At 47.6% G+C, this 20,009-nt stretch overlaps 1 pseudogene; it reads right to left on the bottom strand.

The window, feature by feature from the left end:
• Positions 1 to 8,094: 8,094 nt before the first annotated feature.
• The window catches only part of LOC125128459 (GDP-D-glucose phosphorylase 1-like), a 77,638-nt pseudogene continuing 65,723 nt past the window's right edge, over positions 8,095 to 20,009 (bottom strand).

Consider the following 20,009-nt stretch of genomic DNA (forward strand, 5'->3'; position numbering starts at 1 on the left):
ATGTCCCTGTCCTTTACCCTGTGTGGTCATTCTGCCTCACCTGGCCCTCCCCACTGTCCAGCTCGCTGCTTCCAGAGCCCTCACCTCCAGCCTGAGGAGGGGCGAGGGGGGAGCGAGATGATCCCTCGACTTCTGCAAAATGAAGTGTCTTCTGCTGTGCAGAAGCAGAGGGTGGTCCTGTGCCAGAATGGGACATGCCCCACGAGGGGCTCCCTCCAGGGTCAGCAAGAGGCAGCCACGGACACCCTTAGCTTCCACCGGGAAACGGGCCAGTGGAAGGTAGTAGTTTTTCAGACCGTAAATTCCAAATTCCATCCCTCCCAGAGGAATGTCCTGTGTGGCAGCAGAGGTGAAGGAAGCCTGGTCCCTGGGCTGCCCTCCGTCTGACCGCCCTGCCTTGGGGTGGGAGGGCCCAGCTGGGCGGGTGGCTGGCCTGTCATCATGTCATCACACTGTCTGTCCTTGCCTCTCCCCCGCGGGCCCAGTGGGTGGGTGACGTCCCCTGTGCGGCTGCCTGCCCCCGGGATCTCCTGGCCTGGAAGGAGTACACAGGCCATCGTGGACAGGCCAGCACGGCTGCTGTTTGTCCAGGGGTTGGGGCACCAGTTTGGAGGGAACTCACAGACTGCACATTCTGCCACCTCCCAGCACTTTTCCAAAACAGTCCGGCCTTGGTTGGGCCTGGCTGCCTGGGGTGGCCGGGGGCTGGGAGCCAGGGACAGGGCAGGGGAAAGCAGGGCCTTGGAGCCAGCAGGGTGAGGTGACTAGGTGAGGGCAGAGATAGCGTTCAGCCAGGGCCAGATGCTCAGCCTTGGGGGGAAGGGAGGTGGGAGGAAGACTGTGTGTGTTTGTGTTGGGGGCTAGAGGAAAACAAACCTGACTTGCCTCAAAGTCGTCAGGATGAGCCAGCCAGGCTCCATCCCTCATAGAGGCTCCGGAGCAGTGAGCATGGTGTGGAGGCAGTGATGGTCAAACAGCAGGCTGGCACTGGGGTTTGCTTCCCTTATACCCAAGGGTCTGCCCCAGGGTTAGGCCTCCACTGGCCTCTACAACCCCAGGAACTCTAGTCTTCCAGGAGAACACTTACTCCAGCCCCTGCAGTCTTGGCCTTCCCGAAAGGTGAATGCCTCCCCCCAATTCCTCAAGCCCTGGTGCTCTAAGACTCTGCCCCCTTTCAATTGATCCCCCATTCTGCCCAGCAGGCAAATGACAGGTGAGCCCGCAAAGACTTCCATGGGAGTGTGGCACGGTGGCACCACCCCTGGAAGCAGCCTGGCCTGCCCTGGGGGCTGTTGGAGGCACAGGAAGGCTTCCATGTGGCTGGCAGTAGCCATGGGGCCAGACTGCTGGTTCATGGGAGGGCATTGGGCTCCCTGGGAGGGAATGTGGATGGCCTCAGAGACAGATATGCCTGTGCAGGGCCCTCCTGCTTGGCTGCAGTTCCCTCTTTTCTGTCTTGTCTGCACCCAGAGAAGCCCTCCTCGGCCTGGTGTAGACTTGACTTTATTTTTTAAAGACTTGATATTTCCCTAAATCCTTCCTTCCCACAGATTCTTCCCCTGGGACTCAGACTTAGATTCCTTCTGAGCCAAACCTTGTATAAAACACTTTGCGGGTGCTGTCCCCAAATGTAGGCAGTGGGAATGCCTCACCACTAGGCCATAACTGCAGAGGTCACATAGCAACCCCTTGTAAGGACTCTAATCGGTCCAACTTGAGTCACATGGCTATTCCGTGGGAAGAAAGATGACTGCCTCTGATTGGTTGCCCTGAGGTGGGGGGTGGAGAGGTGGCATATGATTGGCAGCCCAAGGTAGCTGTGTGAGAGCATTGTGGGAGGGGACAGATGAACATGAAATTTACCCCAGAACACAGGCAAGGAGGGAAGGAAAGGACCTAGCAAGGTGGGGAAAATCAGGGCTGAAGTGATGCACCAGGAGTGTAGAAGGAGGATGGATGATGAAAACTATTTCAAGAGAAGAGAAGAGAAGCTTTCACGTGGAAGCCTTGGCTACTTCTGGTGAGGTTGTTTGAACAATTATGATGTCAATTCCTCCTCCCTCAAAATAAAGTCTGCCGTGCTTCTGAGGCTTTGAGGGCCTGCATGGGTGTGTTTTACTTTGAAATAGTTATAGATATACAGGAAGTTGCAAAGATAGTAAAGAGAGGTCCCATGCCTGCTTCGTCCAGTTTCTTCTAATGACTTCTTAACATAATTATAGTACAATATCAAAATCAGGAAATCGACACTGGGAAAATGTGTATGTGTAGTTTGATGCTATTTTATCACACCTGAAGGTCTATATAACCATTATGGAAATCAAGATACAGAAGTATTCCATCACCACAAAGATCTCACTTAGGCTTTATAGTCACTCATTAACTCCCACCGTCTCATACTATCCCTAAGCCCTGGCAACAACTAATCTGTTTTCCATCTCTATAATTTTGTCATTTCAAGGCTATATAAGTGGAATCTTTCCATATGTGATCTTCTGAGATTGGCTTCCTCCCCCCCCCCCCCCCCCCCCCCCCCGCTAGCCTAATGCCTTGAAAAGCCATCCAAGTTATTGCGTAGATTATTTGTTTGTTTCTTTGGGTTGCTGAGTAGTAGTCCATGGCATAGCTGTAGCACAGTTTGTTTAACCATTCACTCACTGAAGGATATTTTGGTTGTTTTCAGATTTGGGCTATCAAAATTTTTATGTTGAGGTAATTTCCTTCTATTTCTAGTTTGCTGGGTGTTTTTACTACAAAAAAGTGTTGAATTTTGTCAAATGCTTTTCCAGCATCAGTTGAGATGATATTGTCATCTGTCCACAATCATTCTGTTAATATGATGTATTATACTGATTGAGTTTTATATGTTGAATCATCCTTGCATTCTAGAAATAAATCCCACTTCATCATGATGTATAATCCTCTTAATGTGCTATTGAATTCTATTTGTTAGTATTTTGTGAGGAATTTTACTTCCATATTCATCAGGGATACTGATCTGTAGTTCTCTTATAGTGTCTTTTTTCTAATTGTGGTATCAGGGTAATGCTGGCCTCATCGAATGAGTTCGGAAATATTCACTTCTGTTCAATTTTTAGGGAAAGTTTTGAGAAGAACTGGTGCTAGTTATTCTCTAACTTCTGTTCAATTTTTGGGGAAAGTTTTGAGGAGAATTGGTGCTAGTTATTCTCTAAATATGTGGTAGAATTTACCAATGAGTCATATGGTCTTGGAATTTTCTTTGTTGGAAGATTATTTACTAATATTTTGTTGGGGATTTTTTGCATCTATGTTTATGATTGTATTTAGCAGTTTTCTTTTTTTGTACTTTCTTTGTCTGATTTGGGTGTCAGGATAACAGCCTAATAAAATTTCTTGGGAGTTCCCGTCACGGCTCAGGGGTAACAAACCTGACTCGTATCCATGAGGATGCAGGTTCCATCCTTGGCCTTGCTCAGTGGGTTAGGGACCTGATGTGGTCACAAGCTGCGGTGTAGGTCTTAGATGGGACTCAGATCCCATGTTGCTATGGCTGTGGCATAGGCCAGCGGCTACAGCTCTGATTCAACCCTTAGCCTGGGAAATTCCATATGCTGCTGATGCAGCCCTAAAAAGATAAAAAGACACACACACACACACAAAATTTCTTAGGAAGTACTCTCTCTTCTTCAATATTTTGGAAGTGATTGTGTAAAATCCGTGTTGATTCATCTCTATTTGGTAGAGTTCTCCAGTGAAAGCTTCTGGGCCTGGACATTTCTCTTTTGGGAGAAATAATAAATTCCATTTCTTTCAGGGTGATGGGATTATTTTAGACCATCTGTTTGATTTCAGTTGAGTTTTAGTAAGTTTATGGTTTGAGGAATTAGCACATTTCTTCCAAGGTGTTGGATTTGTGGCTGTAAAGCTGTTTCTAGCATTCCCTTACTATCTTTATAACAGTTTCAGGATTTTTAGTGATAGTCTGTGTTTCATCCTTGATATTGAGGGTTTGTGACTTCTCTCTTTTTATTTTGGTTGGCTTCTCTAGAATTTTATCAAATTCATTGATTTTTTTTTCAAAGAAGAACAACTTTTGACTTTTTTAAACTTATTTTCCTGTTTCAAGGTCATGGACCTTCCACTTTTCTTTTTAGAATTCTTTAAATAACTTTTCCTTCCAATTTTGTTGACATATAATTGACATACAGCCCTGTGTATGTTTAATGTGTACAGAATAATAATCTGACTTCTATAAAACATGAAATGATGATCACAATAAGTTTAGGGAACATCTTCTTGTCATATAGATACAAAATTACAGGAATAGAAAATTGTTTTTCTTATGATGATACCTCTTACCATTTACACTCTTAACACATATAATGTACACATATAATGTACAGCAGTGTCAATTATATTTTAGCATGTACATTATATCCCTCGTACTTATTTTTTTTGGAATTGGAAGTTTGTGCCTTTCAAATGGCTCAATCTGTTCCTTCTCCTGCCATCCCCTGCATCTGGTAACCACAGATCTGATCTCTTTTTTTCCTCCTTTTTTCCTCACTCTTTTGACAATTATGTAATGTTCCAGACACTGTTCTAGTATCTGAACCATCATCATTTCTTTCCTGAATTGCCACCGTTCAGAAATCTCTTTTTTTTTTTTTGACCACAGCGTCCAGCTGGCTTTATGTGCGATCTCAGTAAAAGGGCCAAATACCAACCACCAGACTACCTTTGTTCAGCAATCTCTTAACTGGATTCCCTGATTCTGTTCTTCCCTACTTCATCCATCCATCCATTGAAGCTGAAGTACTCTTCATAAAATGCAAAAAAGCTTTTTTTTTGTCTTTTGCCTTTTCAGGGCTGCATGTGTGGCATATGGAAGTTCCCAGGCTAGGGGTCCAATCTGAGCTGTTGCCACCGTCTTACGCCACAGCCACAGCGACATCAGATCTGAGCTGCATCTTCGACCTACACCATAGCTCACGGCAACACTGGATCCCTAACCCTCTGAGCAAGGCTAGGAGTCGAACCTGCAACCTCATGGTTCCTAGTCAGATTCATTTCCGCTGCGCCACGACAGGAACTCCAAAATGCAAATTTGTTACTCTTCAATTTAAAACTCTTTAAGCTTTCCCATTTGATTGAGCCCCAAACCCCTTAGTACAAGAGACCCTCCATCAAAACACAAGCAAAAGGGTTCCTGTTGTGGCTCAGCGGTAACGAATGCTAGTATCTATGAGGACGTGGGCTCGATCCCTGCCCTTGCTCAGTGGGTTAACGGTCCGGCATTGCTGTGAGCTGTGGTGTAGGTCACAGACAATGCTTGGATCCCATGTTGCTGTGGCAGGGGTGTAGGCCAGCAGCTACAGCTCTGATTCAACCCCTGGGAAACTCCATATGCCGTGGGTGCGGCCCTAAAAAAGAAAAAAAAAAAAAAAAAAGCAAGCAAAGAGGTGGAGAGGCCCTGGGCTGGATCATCCTTTCTTACCCTCCTACTGTGCTCAAAGCCCAGGGCTCTGAGTACAAAGCATCCCTTAAATGTTCCATATTCAAGGGGTAGAAAAATCTTCCATAAATCCCCTTCTTGGTGATTCACAAAGTATACATGGTTGAGAAATACCACCATAGAGAAAACCTATTTGACTTTTTTTTTTTTACTTTTCACAAAAAGAAAAACCTATTTGGGGCCAGAGAAGGCTTTCCTCTAAACATTAGTCTGAAGGAAAAACTGGGAAAATCCTGGCGTTTGGACTCATCGGCTCGGACACAAAGTCCCCTGTGCTCAAATGGTCATCTGCACTCCTTTCCGAGGGTGAGCAAGCAAAACAAAGTAATATTATTGGAGCCCGTGTTTGCAGAGGCTTGCAGAAAGAGGCATTAAGCTAAAATGACTGCAATGTGCCAAAACCACGAGGGTGGCCAAAAACTGTTCACAGGAACTTAAATGTTACACTGCTTTTCTTATGAAATGGGTTGTGATGCGTATTCTGTCTTATCTCAGAGAGACTTTATTAACACGGCTGTCACATGTGCACAGTCCCAGCTCAGCTTCTGGTGTCTGACTGCCTGTGCTTCATCCTGACTCTGCCACTTTTGAGCTGTCTGACCTTGGACAAGTTACTAAACCTGTCAGCCTCCATCTCTTCATCTGTTAAAATGAGGGTATTAAGAGGACCTGCAGGAGTTCCCGTTGTGGCGCAGCAGAAACGAATCCAACTAGGAACCATGAGGTTGTGGGTTCGATCGCTGGCCAAGCTCAGTGGGTTAAGAATTCGGTGTTGCCGTGAGCTGTGGTGTAGGTCGCAGTGCAGCTTGGATCCAGTGTTGCTGTGGCTGTGGCTGTGCTGTTGCTGATAGCTGTAGCTCCAATTTGACCCCTAGCCTGGGAACTTCCATATGCAAGGACTGGCAGCTTTCAGGTCGTGAGGACACTTTGTTTTCATGGGAAATGATGTATGGGGAGAACACTCAGCTCAGCCTTGGGGCTGGAGGGAAATTCAAGGTGGCCAGGTCGGCAGAGAATGTGCTATAAATGGGGTATAGGGATGATGGGACAAATATAGGGGCAGGATGAAGAAATAAAACTCAGTGGTGGACCAAGGGAGAACAAGCAGAGAGACAGAACAGAAGAGATAGACTCTCACTTTGCTAAGATTGGATAATGAAAGAATCGGCATATACACAGTCAGGAGTGTATAACTCTTGTGTACGCTCCTCCCTTATTAAGATTAGGATTCTTTTAATATTTTTTAAATTTAATTCTATTGGCGTATAGTTGACTTACCATGTTGTATTCGTTTCAGGCGTACAGCAAAGTGAATCAGTCATACCCATAATAGATCCATTCTCGTCTCCCATATAGGTTATTACAAACTATCGAGTAGAGTTTCCGATGCTGTACAATAGGTTCTTGCTAATCATTCACTGACTACAGTAGTGTGTATATGTTATTTCCACCCTCCCCAAAAAGAAACCAGCGGGACCTAGTTAAACGTAAAAACTTTTGCACAGCCCAGGAAATCATAAAAAAACACAACACAAGCAAAACCAGAAAGACAACCCAGAAAATATTTGCAAATAAACAGAGATTAATCTCAACATATACAAACATCTCACGGAGCTTCAAAAAACCAAAAAACCCAAGTATCCCCCCCTTCTTAATAGTTTTGACACCGCTGGTGGCAGATACATCCAAGAGGGCACTTTCAATCGATTTATTACAATGTTCCTCCTCTTTAAAGAGACCACTTCCCAGTTTGTTTTGTTTTCCTTTTTTCCGGCCGCACCTGTGGCAAATGGAAACTCCTGGGCTAGGGGTCCAAAGGGAGCTGCAGTAGCTGGCCTATGCCACAGCCACAGCCGCAGCAACACAGGATCGTAGCCGCATCTGTGACCTATGATGCAACTTGTGGCAATGCTGGATCCTTAACCCACTGAGCGAGGCAAGGAATCGAATCCCCATCTTCATGGATACTACTCTGGTTCTGAACCAGCTGAGCCACAACGGGAGCTCCCACTTCCCTGTTCTTTATCCCTCCCCTTAGGCTGAGACAGGTGAGAAGGCGGAAATGAAAGTGCCCACTTGACTGACAGACCTCTCTCCGCAAAGTGATTTAAATTGGTTACAGAATGAATACTCCTGGAGTTCCCTGGTGTCTCAGTGGGCTAAGGATCTGGCATTGTCACTACTGCCATTCAGGCCATGGTGGTGCAGATTCAATTCCCCACCTGGGAATTTCCACACTCAGTAGGTGCTGCCAACCCCCACCCCAAATCCCCCAAAGCCAAAACAAATACTTCTGGAAGGATTATTGCTTCTGCTGGGCTGTCAAGGCCACCAGTACTTTCTGGACCTCCTGTGTTGTGGGCAGCAGACAGTCTCAGATGAGCTGTGGCCTCTGTCGGGGGCTGAAGTCCTGAGGCGTTTTAACAGGGAGATGCCCGGCCAGCTCACAGAGGACAGCATGAACCCCTCACCATCCTTTCACCCCGAGCTGGACTTCCAGGCCCACAGAATTACTCAGACCCCTGTAAGGGCTGAGGAAGATGATGTCCTTCCAGGTGGGGCCCCTGGGTCATTGCAAGTTATGGGCAATCTCGTGGTCAGTCATTTAGTCCATGGCCGGACAGACCCTGCTGATCAAGGCTTCCAAGTTGGGCCCTGACCTGCTTGTGTAAGAGAGGATGTCGGGAGCTGGGAGGGCCTGGAGCAGATGCAGATGGACCCCAGGGGCCAGGGGTTCGCTTGAGGCCCCCTCCACCGGTTGACTGTGGGCCAGGTGCTAGCCATGCAGGTGGAGGTGGTTCCCGGAGGCTCCGCCGTCCAGGCTGTTGAAGCCGTGGAGGAAGTCGGGTGTGAGCTCAGCAGCCCAGCTGTGACCCTGGCCCACAGTGACCTGGCAGCAGGAGCTGGGAGAGTGCTCAGGCAGGCTCGGGTACCAGCAGCATGCGGCCCCATCCCAAGGGGCTGACATTGATCACCACGAGCTTATCCTCTGGCTGGAGAGTGCCCGGGGGGATTGGGCTCCTGGTGCAAGAGGAAGCGGACTTCTGGCCAGATCTGGTCCAAGTTAACCCGTGTAGGGTCAGATGCTTGCCACGTGCTCCTGATGTTCTGGGGGCACCTTCTCTGCACACCTCCCTCCACATTCAGCTGAGCCACAAAACCCATGGCACCAGCGAGGGTTTGGGTCTCCAGGGTGGTAGTGAAACAGCCCCAGCTCCATCTGCGGCCTCCAGGCCAATCAGAGCACAGAGTCGAAGCCAAGACAGTGGTAGAGTGTCCGGGAGGCTGAGTGCATCCTCAGTCACTGAATCCCTACTGACACAAGTTCCTTCTGCCCATTGGCAAAGTCAGGCATGCCGTGCCCTTCCCGGTCCTTGCTGTTTGGAGGTAGCAAATAGGAAGTTTCATTTGAATCATGGGGCTGACTTCAGTAGAATCCCTACAGTATGAGTTTGGGTACCCTCAGCCCTGCTGTTCCAGAAATTTTTGGAATAGTGTAGGTTCATTAATTCATGCGTACATCCAATAATTATTGAGCACCCAGTAAGTGTCAAGCACTGTCCTGGCTGAGCTGTTATAAGAATCAAAGCTAATGATGCGCAGTGCTTGGTAATGGTTGGGCCCTCAGTAAATAGCCTCAGTAGGCAGCAAAGTTATGGTTATTTCTGGATAACCACAAGGGTTGCGACATGTTCAGCAGGTGCCCGGTGGTAAAGTCTGGGTGCAAAAGCCCTCCCTGGCCAGAGGGACGGCTGACCGCCTTGGAGTCTTGAGGTTTCTCAGTCACCCTGGCTCCAGGCTCTTCCCTGAATACCCTCTCCAGACTCTGCCTACCGCCACCCCCCCAACCCCATATCTGATCTCTTTTAATATGAGTTGGTTTGGTTGGTTGGTTTTGAAGTATAATTGGCTTACAACACTGTGTCTGTTCCTGTTAAACAACATAGTGATTTGGTGTTTTCGTACATTTCAAAAGGATCACTAAAATGAGTCTAGTTGCACCATGACATTGTAAAAAGATATTACACAGTTATTAACTATATTCCCCACACTGTACATTTCATACCTGTGACTCATTTATTTTGCACATGGGAGTTTGTACCTCTTAATCGCCTTCATCTATTTTTTCCTCCCCTTAACCCCCTCCCCTCTGGCAACCACCTGTTTCTTCTCAATATCTATGACTCTTTTAGTTTTGTTAACGTTGGTTCATTTGTTTTGTTTTTAGATTCCACATGTAAGTGAAATCATACAGTATTTGTCTTTCTCTGTCTGACTTATTTCATTTAGCATAATACCCTCTAGGTCTATCCATGTTGTTGCAAATGCAAGATTTTATTCTTGTTTATACTCCATCGTATATTTATACACCACATCTTCTTTATTCATTCCTCCGTTGATGGGCACTTGGGTTGCTTCCAAATCTTGGCTATTGTAAATAATGCTGCAAGTGGGGTGTATATATCTTTTCTATTTAGTGTTTTTGCTTTCTTCAGACAAATACCCAGGCATGGAATCATTAGACCATATGGTAGTTCTATTTTAAACTTTTTGAGGACTCTGCAGACTGTTTTCAATAGTGGCTGCACCAGTTTATCTTCTCACCAACAGTGTACTAGGGTTCCCTTTTCTCCACATCCTCACCAACACTTGTTATTTGTTTTCTCCTTAATAATAGCCATTATGAGAGGTGTGAAGTAATATCTCACTGAGGTTTTGAGTTGCATTTCCTGGATGATGAGTGATATTGAGCATCTTTTCATGTGCCTATTGACCATCAGTATGTCTTTTTTGGAAAAATGCCCATTCAGGTCTTCCACCTATTTTTAAGTCAAGTTGTTTTTTTGATATTATATTCTTTGAGTTATTTGTATATTTTGGATATTAACCTCTTATCAGATATATCATTTACAGATATCTTCTCCCATTCTGTATACAGCCTTTTAATTTTGTTGATGGTTTCCTACACTGTGCAAAACCTTTTTAGTTTGATATAGACCCATTGGTTAATTTTTGCATTTGTTTCCCTTGCCAGAGGAGACATATCCAAGAGAATACTACTAAGACTAATGTCAAAGAGCTATGTTTTCTTCTAGAGGTTATGTGGTTTCAGGACTTATATTTAAGTCATTAATCCATTTTAAATTTATTTTTGTGTATAATGTGAGAGAGTAATCCAGTTTGATTCTTTTACGTATAGCACTCCAGTTTCCCAGATGCCATTTATTGAAAAGATTACTTTCTTCCATTGTATATTCTTGCATCCTCTGTCAAAGTTTCATTGACTGTATACGTGTGGTTTCATTTCCTGGCTCTCTGTTCTGTACCATTGACTTTTGGGTCTGCTTTTTTGCCATTAACATACTGTTCTGATGATTGTGGCTTTGTAGTATAGTTTGAAACCAGCAAGTGTGATCCCTCTAGTTTTATTTTCTCTCAAGATTGTTTTGACTGTATGGGTTTTTTGGTGTGTTTCCATACAAATTTTGGAATAATTTGTTATAATCCTTTGAAAAGTGCCATTGGTATTTTGATTGGGATTGCATGGAATCTGTAGATTGCCTTGGGTAATATGGTCATCTTAACAACAACATTAATTCTTCCAATCCATGAATATACTATGCCTTTCCATCTGTTTGTGTTGTTTGCAATTTCATTCATCAGTTATCATATAGTTTTCCAAGTACAGGTCTTCTACATCCTTACTTAGATTTGTTTTATTATTATTATTATTGTTATTATTATATTATTTTTTATGGCCACACCTGTGGCATATGGAGGTTCCCAGGCTAGGGGTCAAATTAGAGCTTTAGTTGCTGGCCTATGCCACAGTCACAGCAATGCCAGATCTGAGGCTGTGTCTGCAGCCTACACCACAGCTCATGGCAATGCCAGATCCTTAATCCACTGAACAAGGCCAGGGATCAAACCTGCATCCTCATGGATGCTAGTCAGATTTGTTAACCACTGAGCCAAGGTGGGAACTCCTGTTTTATTATTTTTAATGTAAAAGGAAATGGAGCTGTTTCTTAAATCCCCTTTCTGATAGTTTGTTGTTAGTGTAGAGAAATGCAACAGATTTCTGCACACTAATTTTGTATCCTGAAACAAAATTCATTACCCAATTCATTGATGAGCTTGAGTAGTGTTTTGGTGGTATCCTGAGGATTTTCTATGTATAGTATCATATCATTTGCAAACAGTGACAGCTTTACTTTTCCTTTCCAATATAGTTTCCTTTTATTCTTTCTCTTGTTTGATTGCTGTGGCTAGGACATCCAATATGTTGACTTAACGTGGCGAGAATGGGCATCCTTGACTTGACCTTAGAGAAAATGCTTTCAGCTTCTCATCATTGAGTGTGATGTTAACTGTGGGCTTATCATATAAATAGCTTTTAGTAGGTTGAGTTATGTTCTCTCCATACCCACTTTGTGGAGAGCTTTTACCGTAAATCAATGTTGAATTTTGGCAAATTTTTTTTGCATCTGTTGAGATGATCATATAATATTTATTCTCAATTTGTTAACGTGACGTATCACATTGATTGATTTGTGGGTATTGAACCATCCTTACATCATTGGAATAAATCCCACTTGATCTCAGTAGATGATCCTTTTAGTGTGTTATTGAATTTAGTTTGCTAATATTTTGCTGTGGATTTTTGCTTCTATATTGTCAGTACTATTGGCTTGTAGTTTTCTTTTTTATGTGAATTCTTTGGTTTTGGTATCATGGTGATGCTGGTGTTGCAGAATGAGTTCTGAAGCACTCCTTCCTCTGCAATTTTTTTGGAATAGTTTGAAAAGGATAGTTTTTGACTCTTCTCTAAATATTTGGTAGAATTTACCTATGAATCATCTGGTCCTGGACTTTTGTCTTTTTGGAGTTCTTTTATTACTGATTTAACTTCATGATTTCATGAATGTTCTATACACATCTATTAGGTTCAACTTGTCTAATGTGTTATCTAAAGCCACTATTTTCTTTTTGACTTTCCGTCCCTTTGGTTTGCTCCCATTCTGCTCTAAAAGCAAGCAGAATTAGAAATTCCCCTAACAGTCCTCTACCAGTTTGAAAAGTGAATAAGGAAAAAGAGGATGAAATTAAGTCAGATGTAGCAGAATAATTTCAGAATAGGCCCATGGATGGGTGTGGATTGTGTAAAAGCCCTGGTCTTCTCAGCTCTTCTCAGAGCGGCAATGTCAATCCTCCCTATAGAGAGAACTTACCTTAGAAGTTGCCTCCACAAATGCTTTCTCGTTCCCACACTCATTTCATTCTCCATTCCAGGAATTAGGGCCAGTTTCCCAACCCTTTGAAGGGATGAAAGATTAGAGAAAAAAGAAGAGGCGCTTGAACCAGTCCAGTACCATCACCACCACCACTCCCAACTAAACTTCCAGACTACAGATCTAACCCAAATGCACCTACATCCCAAGTAAAGCTGCACAAGAACAGATCTTAGTTCTTAAAAAAAAAAAAAAAAAAAAGAAGTGGGGATATATCTTTTGGATCTGATAGCGGAAGTGAAAATTCATCCTCAACTTTGAACATCCCCTGCTGTTTCCACCCTGCCTGGGGGTTGGAAGATGCATCAAACCCCTCTGGGAGGGCTGTCACCTGGCAACCCCTCCCAAGATGTTCAGACCAACTGATGTCAAGCTTGCCTACCATGAGCCAAGTGTCTCCTCTTTAATAATTTCATCATTCAAATAATAACTCATGAATAACTCAGTCCCCCAGTGAAGGCTGGGTTTGGTTATAACAAAAGCATTACAAATTTCTACGTGCAAATATATACTTTTCAGGTAGCCAAGATGACTTCAGGGCTCATAAGCTAGAAACAGTGTAGCCCAAAGAAAAGAAGGGTCCAGACTACCCTTTCTAGAACTACCCCTTCTGCTTACTTCTTCCCCTCCTCCTGTCAACCTTCAGGGCAGGTCTGGAGCAAATGGCCTGTGGGGAGAGGGTTAAGTGCAGAAGAAGCCTGGCCCCACCCAGGGGCACCCTGCCAGTCTGATTCTAAGCTGGCCATCCTGGGGAAATTGGTATAGGATAGAGAGAGGCCTGAAAAAATTTTTTCTGAGTACAAAAAGGATCAGAAGCAGACAAAAGCAAGCAGGAGAGCCCTAAAGACAGGGAGCTCAGTGGAGGTCACTAACCCGCCTAATGCTTCCTGGCTTCTAGGGGGCATTTGACATAAGACTCACAAGACCGCACCCCCCTACATTGCAAAGGGCTGAGTGAATCAGAACCTCAGGGGGGGTCACTTCTGCTACCCTTGGCCTAAGGAGGTGTGGTGTGGCCCCCTGGGCACAACGAGAAGGCCCCGTTCTCTGGCAGGGCTTCCCAGTGCTGGTGGCCATATACATTGAGCAACCAGCCCCAATTGCCTGAGACATTCCTGGTTAAAACCAGGTAGTGCTGCAAGTCCTATGTCCCAGGAAATCCTTCATTCCTGGGCAAATGGGAACAATTTTTCACCAGACTCTTGTGGGTGACTCTGAAAGTCATTTGTAACTCACTCGGTGGCAGCCCTGAATAACCTGTCTGGGGCTCATAGTTTGGCTGAATGCACCTTAGACAGTCTCTCAGGGATGAAGGGTATGGAGTGTGGCGGAAGATGCCCCTTCCAGTCAGTTGCCTTCGACGGTAGCACTTCCACCTGCGACATATTCTTGGGGAATCTGTGCCCTTTCCAACCCAAGCTCCCATCTCCTAGAAAGGCAGGCAGATCCTGCCCACCTGACACTAGGACACCAGGAGCCCTGGTGCCCTCGCCCACAGCCTCACAGCTTTGTCCTCTGAGGACAGTTACTCTGCCCAGAGCACCAGGGCCAAGATGCTGTGGGGTGGTAGGCAGCCTGGTAGGAGAGAGACCCCAGCAGGTGGGGAGGGGGAGAAAGGGGAGCTGCACATCCCGCAGGCCTCCCACCGCTCTGCCGGGAGAGCTGCTGCCTTTTCCAGGCCCTGGTTAGAATGGACAGCAAAGCCGTATGGCACTCCTTTCTGCCTTGCCAGTCCCTGAGAGTGTGCCCCTGGATGGGCAAAGAATGAAACAGAAAAGGCGCTTCACTGCAGGCCCAGAGTGACCATGAATGCTGGCATCAGACAGCCCTGAGCTCTGATCTTGACCCCAGACTGCATTTGTGGAACAGATTCCTAACCTGGGGTCCATGGATGGGTGCAGAGGCCTTTCCAACCCTAGGATGGTTTTTACAGTGTTTGTGTGATGTGCCTTCTTAGAGGTGAAAGTTCATACCTTCCTGAGCTTCTCAAAGGAGTCCAGAGCTCTTTAGAGAGGTTAAGAATCACTGGGCATATATCTGGACAAAAGCGTGATTCAAAAAGATACATGCAGCCATATGATCATGGCCGCACTACTCACAATAGCCTAGATGAGGAAACAACCTAAATGTCCATCAACAGATCAATGGATTAAGAAGACGTGGTACATTTACACAATGGAATACTACTTAGCCACTAAAAAAAAAAAAAAAAAATGAAGTAATGCCATTTACAGCAATATGGATGCAACCAGAGATTCCCAGGCTAAGTGAAGTAAGCCAGAAAGAGAAAGGCAAATACCATATGATATCACTTACATATGGAATCTAAAATGTTACACGAATGAACCTACCTACAAAACAGAAAGAGTTCCCATCGTGGCTCAGTGGTTAATGAATCGTACTAGGAACCATGGGGTTGTGGGTTCGATCCCTGGCCTTGCTCAGTGGGTTAAGGATCTGGTGTTGCCATGAGCTGTGGTGTAGGCAGGTGGCTACAGCTCCGATTGGACCTCTAGCCTGGGAACCTCCATATGCCATGAGAACGGCCCTAGAAAAGGCAAAAAGACAGACAAACAAACAAATAAACAAACAAACCAGAAACAGACTCACCAACACAGAGAACAGACTTGTGGTTGCCTGGGGGGAGAGGGAGGGAGTGGGGTGAACTGAGAGTTTGGGGGTAGTAGATGCAAGCTATTATATTTAGAATGGATAAGCTATGAGGTCCTACTGTGCACCACAAAGAACTATATCCAGTCAGTCTCTTGTGATAGACCTTGATGAAAGATAAGAAAATTTTGGTGGAAAATTTGTCAGTTTTCCAGCAGAAATTGATACCACATTGCAAATCAATTTTAACAGAAAATTTTTTTAAAAGAAAAGAATCAGTGCTCTATATCCATGTCTGTAATAGTCAAACTAGAAAAGACAATCTATTCATCTTCTTCTAGGTCCCAGGCCCCATTCTCCCTTTTTACAGATGAGGAAACTAAGGGTCAGATTGCTAAGTAATTTGTCCAGTTTCCCCCAGCTGGAGAGTTGGAGTCCTCAGACAGAGGCTATTTCTTAGGGTTTTCTCCTGGAAAAGGAAGGAGAGGGGTGGGCCCCCGTGTGCAGCTTGCAGGACGCCCTAGGCTCTTCTGGCTCAGCATGCAGACAGCAGAAATTGGGATGGCTGCCCGGTGGGCCCCGGGTGCTGATGTGAAAGCTCCAGGTCGCTGAAAAGCTGTCAGGCGTGGCTTCCTCCTTCCCCTCCTGCATGGTGGCAGAGAAGCGGCTGAACAAAGGGACGAGTAGGCCCCTCCCAGGGCCCATAGGTAGCCAGGGAAGAAAGGCTCCCCATACCCCCTTCTCTGGCCTTTCAGGGGTTGCAGGGCTGGAGGTGACTCGGGCGGGGTGGGGGTGGGGGTCCTTGGAGTGGCAGGCTGGGATCTCGCCCGGGAGGCCGGAAAGAGTGATGTGAGCATGGAGGAGAGTCAGGGCATGTTGGGCTCCAACTGGAGAAGCAGCATTAGGTGTGTCCTGAGGGGCCAAACCGGCAGTATTAATACGGGGTGGGAGAAGCCGATGAGGCACACATGCTTAAGAAAACGACCTGGGGGTCAGGGCTGGCCCCAAGCTGGCAGCCAGCAGCACTTAGAGAAAGCTGGTTGTGGGGTGGGGCCCGTGACAGGGTGTGGAAGGGTTGAGAGCCAGGAAGTGATCTTTCCTCAGCCCTCAGCATCAACCCCACCCGCCCTGGAGTGTCCTGTCCTCTCTCTGGCCTGGAGTTGGCGGACCACTGGGCTGGTCACTTGCTTGTGCATGGAATGGGGGGGGGCTTCTCTGTCCCTCCCAGGATCACATGCACTTTCAGCCTCTCAGACTGAGGAGGGAGGTGAGGAGGCCCGCAGAGGGCCCTTTGGGGCTGGGCTGAGGAGGGTGCCCTGTGGCGGGAGGCTGCCCTCAATGCCTCCCTTTCCCGGCACTTTCACTGCCTCTTGTCTGTCGGTCCCCTGTCTGTCAGTCAGCAGGTTGAGTCAGAGATGCTCCAGGGCTGGGGGCCACCTGCCAAAGGCCTGACTCACTGAGAGTGGCTGACTGATCTCCCCAGGCTCTGTGCCTCCCTGTCACAACATGCCGAGGGGGTGAGGGCTGGGGGAGTGCAGGCACCCCTCTCCCTGGTGGCTCCTCCCACGGCGAGGGGCACTGGGGCTTCTGTCCTGGATAGGATCACGCCCCTGCTGCTGGGGCCCCAAACAGCTAGCAAGCCCTCTTATGCGAGCTTCTCCCCACTCCTGAGCCCCACGCAAATCATGTGTGTGCTCAGAACACATATGGTGACTGAATGGGGGATGCCCTCTTCACCGCTGGCTGAAAAGGATGCTCCAGCCCTCCTGGCCCAGGCGGGATGGTGTGGCCCCCTGGCTGCCTCAACTCCACAAGATGGGAAATGCTAATTCTTGAGCTGTGGTCCATGTCGTCCAAAACGATGTTTTTCTAACATTCCACTTAGTCCCATCCTTGGTTCTGGTTTCACATTTTATCTAAATGAGAAATAACTCACCAACTTCAAGCAAAGGATTTGGGCGGGGAGGAGGCCTCTGTGTTACGTGCTGCGGAGCAGCTCTCTGAACTCTCTGCATTCCTGACTTGGGGACCTGGGGCTCCTGGCTGAGGCCAGGCAGCTGTGCCCAGACACCACCCAGCCCCTTGGGACTGGTGCGTGCCACGCCTCGGCTCTGTGTCTCTGAGCTGCAGAGGGGGCCAGGCTAGGACCCAGGTCTCCATCATGTTCAAGCCAGGGCCGTAGTGCTGCACGGTGGGCTGAGGTGGGTGGGGGAGCTGCCATGACAGCTGTGAGGAGGGAAGGTCCAGGCACAAGTCAGTCATCCTGTATTTCAGGCTTGTGTCCGTCAAGACTCTCATTTGTAGGAGTTCCCATTGTGGCTCAGTGGTAATGAACTCAAATAGTACCCATGAGGATGTGGGTTCAATCCCTGGCCTCCCTCAGTGGGTTAAGGATCTGGTGTTGCCATGAGCTCTAGTGCAGGTTGTAGATGCACCTCTGATCCAGCGTTGTGTCTGTGGTGTAGGCTGGCAGCTACAACTCTGATTCGATCTCTAGCCTGGGAATTTCCATATGCCATGGGTTTGGCCCTAAGAAGACCAAAAAAGCAGTTCCCATCATACCTCAGTGGAAACAAATCTGACTAGTAACCATGAGGTTGCAGGTTTGATCCCTGGCCTCACTCAGTGGGTTAAACATCCGGCGTTGCTGTGAGCTGTGGTGTAGGTCACAGACTTGGCTCAGATCTGGTGTTGCTGTGACTGTGGCCTGTCAGTGACTACAGCTCCGATTCAACCCCTAGCCTGGGAACCTCCATATGCCTCAGGGGCAGCCCTAAAAAGACAAACACCAAACCAAAACAAAAATCTTATTTACAAGAAACAGGAGACAGAACTCACTGGCTTGCAGAGCACCAAGTCCAGCTCAGATATCACTGTTTCCAGGGTTCAAATGGGATCCCCCATCTGATTGTCTTTGTCTGAGTCCATGGTGAGCGAGTAGGAGGCAGGCTGGCCATGGGCCGCCCCGCCCATGCAGCCCTGGTGGAAGGAAGGCTCTCCCTGATTGGCTCAAGGATCCCAAGGAAGGCTGTGGGCAGGGCTTGACCATGCAGTTGGCCCATGGGGTTACGTGCCCCCTTGGGGTGATGGTGGGATGTGTGACTGTCAGTTCTACCTTGAGTGCCTGTAGGGGGAGAGGGGAGCTTCCCAAATGAGCATGGAAGTGGGGAGCCTGCCTCCTCCAACCCCTCTGGGATGCTTGGTGGGCGAGGCACACATTTGCAGCTCTGACCCTTTCTAGCTGTGACTGAGTAAATTCGACCTGTCGTGAGGCTAATGGTTCAGGGCAGTAATAGACCTGAGGGGACTCAGATGGGAGATGGCAGCAGAACTGCTGGCTCATTGACAAAGAGAATTTCCATCCCAATAACCTCTGGTGGGGAAGGTGTCCACCGCATCCACAGGAAACAGAGACCCATGATCAGGCACACACATTTGCTGGGTCTTCTGGGGGTGTTGATTTTGGGGAATCTTCCAGCCCAGGGCCAGCAGGGGTGTATGGGTCCTTGTCCCCATCTCGTTTGGGGCCGGTGGGGCCATATGGGGCACGTGGGTGAAGGACCACGGTTGTGGGGCTCACAGGCTCCACGGTCAGCACCTGTCCATCCCGATGGGTGATAGTGCTCTCTGCTCCCTCCACCTTCTCCTAGAACTGGCTGCTCTGAGCACTGGGCGGAGGCTAGTTTTGGGGGTGCCCTGCAGGAGGCAAGGCCACAGAATCCCCCTTGAGAAAGTTCACCCTTACCTCCTATCTCCCTCCCTTGGCCCAACCACAAACCTCCAGATCCTGCACAACCATCCTCCAAACATCCCGGCAGTTGCCAGATGGTGGAGGGCGGGCAGTGCAGAGGCCCCGGTGTTCCCTGCCACTGGCTCTGTCAGCTGCCAAATCGGGCTCAAACCCAGCACAGCTGCTGGTGGCCCATTGCTAGAACATCCTTAAGCTTTTCTAGAGACTGAGCATTCACCCAGCACTGGGGAGTGTCTGACAGAGACCCTGCATCCTGCACCCATCAAGAGGGTCTCACGCCCAGGAGTCTGGACACGGAACCCCTCTAGAAACCTGGCATGCTTCACCCTTCCACTCCTGGCTGCACAAATTCCCACTCCCTGAGGGCTTGCTGCTGCATCAGCCCACGCTCTTCCAGATCTGATCTCGCCTCTCACCTCTCTCCCTACCCACCCTTGGTTTTTGCCTTCCCTGAGCCCACAGGACACTTGGCTCCAGCGGACACCCACCGTGCCACCCCCTTCTCTGAGGGCCCATGTGCACTTGTGCTGCTGTCTGTCAGTCCTGTGTGGCCTGTCTTCTCAAAGAGAACACGGGACCTCTTAATGATTCTCATCACTAAATTTTGTAACTCATCAGTGAGCCTCGCACTCTGTAAATACTCACCAAGGGCAGACCACGAAGTAAAAATGGACGTGAACTTCATTTGGTCCAAACTTTTCACAGATGAAGTAACTGAGGTCCAGGGAGGAAAAGTGACTTGCAGGGAACCAGCTGGCAGTTGAGGCTGGAACTTTTGGTGAGACCTGGCTGCCCTGGCTCTCAGTCCAGTGTCTGCTCACCTGCCCATGCTGCCTGGGACACTGATTCAGTGCATGAG

This window comes from Phacochoerus africanus, chromosome 5 (genome assembly GCF_016906955.1).
Source record: "Phacochoerus africanus isolate WHEZ1 chromosome 5, ROS_Pafr_v1, whole genome shotgun sequence".
In the NCBI taxonomy this organism is placed as follows: domain Eukaryota; kingdom Metazoa; phylum Chordata; class Mammalia; order Artiodactyla; family Suidae; genus Phacochoerus; species Phacochoerus africanus.